Below are 6167 nucleotides of genomic sequence, written 5' to 3'. Positions count from 1 at the left end.
ATGTTTGCTATTAGATTTACACCGATGTTTAATTAATTGGAATATCTGCTTGTCTGACTAGAATTCAAAAGCTTGGATTTGTTTTTTAAAGATTTTTCTGAAACACTAATCCCAAAGATTTTCTGTTGATTAAATGTAGAATTTAAAAATGTCCTTCCATTTTATATTTTAAATAAATAAATAGAAAATATACAGAATGGTAATGATTTTTTTTTTTTTTTTTTTTTACATTGCAACCCTGTTTACATGTCCAAAAGGACAATGCTGGTGTGTTTTTTATCTGGATTTCAATAAAGGGAAATAAGAACTAAAACTTCTTACTGACTCATGTACTATGGCATCTGGAATGGAGTCTGTGATCCATGTTTAGTCTAAGAGATCCAAGCATTAGGGTGAGTTTTTGCTGTTTTGTATATGAGAAAGATTGACAGACAGGATTTTTTTCCTTTATTGATTTGGACAGAGGGTTCTCTGTATGTCAGATAATGGAAAACAAATGTGCTCTCTCACTATCTCTCTCTCTCTCTCTGTCTCTGTGTGTGTGTGTGTGTAGGCTCTGACCTTTGCTCTCTCCTGCTGTTTCTAATATGTGCATTAGCTTGAGAGACGGCCCAATGTAAGGCAGTCTGTTACAGAGACACACACAAACACACGTGCACAACCTTGCATGTATACTTAGTGAAAAATGATAGTTCTGTTATTCTTGAAGTGTGTGATAAAAGCAACATTCATTGTGCGACTCGGGATGACAGAAATATTTCAGACAAATTTTCACTGCAGATAAGAGGTCTGTGATAAGATTTAAAAAAACTGCTTTGTGGTACATGGTTAACTTGTGTAAACACTAATCACATGATGAAACCATGATGTATTGGATTGATGTTCACACATTGATGAGTGAAGAGGTATCATATCGCTCACAAGTGCAGTATGGAGTACCTCAAGGCTCAGTTCTAGGGCAATTACTTTTCATACTTTACATGTTACCCTTGGGAGATATCATCAGAAAACATGGTGTTAGCTTTCACTGTTATGCTGATGATACTCAGCTCTATATTTCTTCGCAGCCCAGTGAAACATACCACTTTGAAAAACTGATGGAATGCATAGTCGATATAAAAACCTGGATGAGGAGTAATTTCTTAAAGCTAAATTCTGAAAAAACAGAGGTGTTAATTATAGGACCTAAAACTGCATGTAATATCTTCGAACACTGTCCAAGACTCGATGGCTGCTCTGTCAAATCTTAACCATCAGTTAGGAACCTAAGTGTACTATTTGATAGTAATCTTTCCTTTTGAAAGCTAAGTATCTAGCATTTGTAAAACTGCATTTTTCCATCTCCAAAATATATCTAAATTGAGACCTATGCTCAGAAATAATAATTCATGCATTCATGACCTCAATGTTAGATTATTGTAATGCTTTATTGTGTTGTTAGTTCTGCACGCTTAATAAACAAACTCCAGCTAGTCCAAAATGCAGCAGCTAGAGTTCTTACTAGAACCAGGAAGTATGACCATATTAGCCCAGTTTTGTCAACACTGCACTGGCTTCCTTTTAAACATGATATAGATTTCAAAATCTTGCTTATTAGTTATAAAGTCCTGAATGGTTTAGCACCTCAGTATTTCAACGAGCTCTTATAGCACTAGTCCTCCACGTCTGCTGCGTTCTCAAAACTCTGGCAATTTGATACCTAACATATCAAAATCAACTGCGGGTGGCAGATCATTTTCCTATTTAGCGCCTTAACTATTTAGCGCCTGAAATAACCTACCTAACATTGTTCGGGAGGCAGACACACTCTGTCAGTTTAAATCTAGATTAAAGACCCACCTTTTTTTCTCCATCCTGTCACTGATGGAGTTTTGGTTCCTTGCCGCTGTCGCCTCTGGCTTTCTTTAGTTGGGGACACTTCATTTCCAGCGATATCGTTGACTTGATTGTAAGAATACTAGGACTGTCCACGATGATACCGTATACATTTTTACATGTTAAAAAAGTGTCATATAATGACATACATTCCCTAGCGCGCACAACAACAACACCACAACCAAATAAGAGTTATCAACTTGAAGCAGCGCTGCTTAGACTGATCAGTGTATGACAACAAAGTATCGCGAGAGGGGTTCTAGAGCATATTTGAGCGCACCCTATTACCTTCAAAAATAGGCGAGGAGCATATTTTTGGTAAAGCGGCGTGGAGAAAGGGAAAGGGGCCGGTGATTTTGCGTCGTCACAAAACGCTTATCAGTTGCACGTGTTTTAAGCCAATTTAAACATTCAAACAGTTTAAAGCATTCAAACAGAAGACGCGGAAAAACTCAACTGAGAGTTTTGAGCAAACAGAGCCGCGCAAACACCAAACCGAGATCTTCGCTTCCTCCCGTGCCTGAACGAACTTATACACCTCGCCAGTTAAAGCACAAAAAGACATGAAAAGTTTAATTCAGAACCCGCGCGCTGTTCTGTTTAGTTACAGTGTGCATGCAGAGATCCGCGTCTAAAGCCATTAAACACCGAACTGAGTTTTTTCCACTGATCTATATATATATATATATATATATATATATATATATAATTATATTTATATAAAATACATCAGTGGTTTTATCTCTTCTTGCTCTTGAAACGACAAAAACATTAAAAAATGTTATCCCCGAGAAAATGGTCGGTTATGTCTTAAGTGAAAGTAAATGGAATGTGTATTATATTTGATGTATTATCTCTTAAAGTGACCGCGCAATTTACTAACTGCTGTCAGGGTACTTAGGCTAATGTTAATCCAAGAAATGAAATGGGAGCACTCACTGCTCTTTAGTGAATTACTTTGTAGTTTTAACAAAAATGTATCTGTATTAAATTTATACAGTAAAGACTATGCAATGCTATTTACATTTGATTATTCCGTTTTTTTACCTGGACCCCTACAAACTTGAAAAAAAAAAAAAAAAACTTAAACATATACTATTTTAACTGCACTGAACTGGACCATGACATCACTGAATTCAATGATGAACTGCCTTTTTGCATTATTGACACTATTTTCCTATTTAATGCTGTACAGTTGCTTTGACACAATCTGTATTGTTAAAAGTGCTATATAAATAAAGGTGATTTGACTTGACTTCAGGTAAAGCTCAAAAACGTCATGTTTCACAAAAAAATTCTAAATAAAATGTATTTGTATTATTCTTTTTATAATTAGATGTGTATTACTGTAATACAGTATTTTTAAATATATTGCAGGTTTTGTACGATCCATCCATTCACTTTATATTTCTGGCTTTGCAAGTCAAATGCATAAGTAAGATAAGTCAATTTAAAAATAATTACCAGGCCTTTTTAGTAAACAGGTATAAAGAAAAAAACTTTAAAACAACATTTCATGCTAGGTTTAAGTGAGTGGAAAATGCGATCCACTTCTCTTGGGTATCAGGCAAGAGTTATGTCTCTTCTCAGCTTTAAATTAGCCGTGATTGCAGTGATTACCTTTAGACCACAGTCCATATTCACACACACCAACATCAACATCTGCTGACTGTTAACCGCTGCCTACAGAATGTGATTTTGCTGTATGTCTGTCTGACTTCTTTCATGCCAATTGGCCCCTTCATTCTGACATCTGTTTTTATCCCTGCCCTGGACTTCTTTTTTCTGCATCTCTGTTGTTCTCCTTCGTCCTGAATTGATTTTCATGCTCATTCTGAGGACTCTGTTAGGAAGAAAGAAACACACATATAATCACGCACACTACCTCACCTCTGATTGTTTTCTAAGATTTTTCTCCTCTTTGTCATTCTCTCTGCCCAAAACCTCCAATTCTGCTCTGACACCTGGTCTGAGCTGAGACCACATCACATCTGGAGTTAATTTTACCCAAACACACACACTTACCCTGCCCTTTCTCTGCTTTAAAACTGTTCTGTCCTCTATGCTCGCTCTCCCTGCCACTCTTTTTAAACTCCTCTCTCCAAACACTCACTCCATCATTTACTCTCTATTTCTTGCTCTGATTTTAGTTTTTTCTTTTTTAACACCCTTCTGCTGCAGCTGTTGTCATTCCCAAACACTGAGTTATAATACCAGCCAGAAAATGTGCACTCACACACACTTTGGCCTTTTACCCATAAATACCTCATCCACATCTCTATAAGTCACACAGACTGACATAGAATAGCAGCAGTTCAGTAAGTGAGAAAGAGTAACAGTGGGTGTGTGTGCCCTTGTTTTTGTGACATATCAGGACACAACTCTGTATAATGTCATGGGTATGACACATGTATTACAAGAAGAGGGTGACTTATGAGGACATAACCCATGTCCCCATTTTTCAAAACGCTTATAAATCATACAGAATGAGTTTTTTTGAGAAAGTAAAAATGCACAAAGTTTCCTGTGAGGGTTAGGTTTAGGGGTAGGGTTGGTGAATGGCGATAGAATATACAGTTTCTACATTATAAAAACCATTACGCCTATGGGATGTCCCCACTTTTCACAAAAACAAACGTGTGAGTGTGTGTGTGCGTAAGTAAATCAGAGGTTTGAGAACAATTTCAAACTGTATATGGGAGCTGAAAGGGACCTGCCGGGTTCGTACATGTGTATTTGTGTTTAGTCGGTTATAGTTTATTTCTATAACAGCATCATGCTGCGACTGCATCATGCTACGGGAGTATCTTTTTGAATGAGATGTGATGTGAGCGCGTTAATGGAGCGGGGTCATTTAAAGCGATTAAAACCTTATGGTTTACACTGTCTTCGCATTAAGATATTGTATGGCTTCAGAAGACTTGGAATGCAACACAACATGTTTGTAATGCTTTTATACTGCTTGTTTATGGTTGGTTTTTGCAATAAATACCTGTGACTGTACGTTTATTTGCCTGTTACATGTTTTATATTGTCCAGAATTGGGTAGGTTTAGGGTAGGGGTGGGGTTACGTGCTCCAATGAAAGTATACATTCATATAAAATTGTTTATATTTAATACAAATGCATGAAAGCCATTAAATTTAAACACAAACAACTGAAAACTATGGAGGACCCTCTGCTTCGAAAAATGACGCTAATACCTTGAGCGTCATAAAACGATGCCAGAGGTTCCTGACCAAGCGTAAATATATGACAAGTTGGGAGTTAGACCACTGATCTATATATGTTTTCTATTAAAGATCAGTGGTTGCAACATGTTTTAATACTGTTTCATACTAAACTCTAGAGAAAGAGAGAGAAATGCAAGAAACAAGGGAATAACAGCTGGAACAACAAAGTCAGAGGACAACTTGTGGTAATACTACAAAGCCACCCATAAAGAAACTGAACATGTATGTTTGAAAAGTACAGGTATGCTTGATGGTTGAATAATTGAAGTTGCAGTAATGTTGAGCATGAGTGTCTCCTGCTGACTAGGTCTGGTGCTACACCAGAATCACTGGAGTGGATCCACCAAAGCTCAGCATCCCATCGAAAGCTTCATCCCCAAAGGTCTAAGATTCACCATGCTACCATAAGACCCCAAACAGAGCAGAGACTGTTTGGAGTCTCCTCTTTGAATTTACAACAGCTGGAAAAGAGATAGAAAGGGGTCAAAGGCCACATTTGACACAGGTGGGCCTTTCATCCTAAGACTTTATAGATCTGGGATAACTCCATCAGAGCGCACACACAATCAACCCATTTTGTTTATAGATAGACTATATCAATTCTTCTAAGCATTTAAGCCTTCAGAACAAAAGTTTATAAAACCATGGGAAACATACTATAAATGCAATCAAGTTTGTCCAAATTTTACTGTTAAAGTACGTATATATTTTGTATAAATGTAATACTAATAATGAATATGCATTACATATATTGTATTTATTTATTTGTTCGTTTGTCAAATTAAATATAGGAATTAATAAAAATCAGATGATGTTCAACATTTATTTAATGTACAATTTATTATACATTAATGTATATTTATTTAATTTACATTTACATTTAGTCATTTATCCTAAAAATGAGCACGAAAGAAGCAATCAAAACCAACAGAAGAGCAATAATATGTAAGTGCTGTGACAGATCTCGGTTAGTCTAATGCAGTAGACGGTTTAATAAATAAAAAGAACAATTAGATAGAATAGAAAAAGAATATAAATTTTTTTTAAAATAAATTTGTT

Source organism: Carassius carassius, chromosome 30 (assembly GCF_963082965.1).
Source record: "Carassius carassius chromosome 30, fCarCar2.1, whole genome shotgun sequence".
In the NCBI taxonomy this organism is placed as follows: domain Eukaryota; kingdom Metazoa; phylum Chordata; class Actinopteri; order Cypriniformes; family Cyprinidae; genus Carassius; species Carassius carassius.
This window is presented reverse-complemented; position numbering follows the sequence as displayed.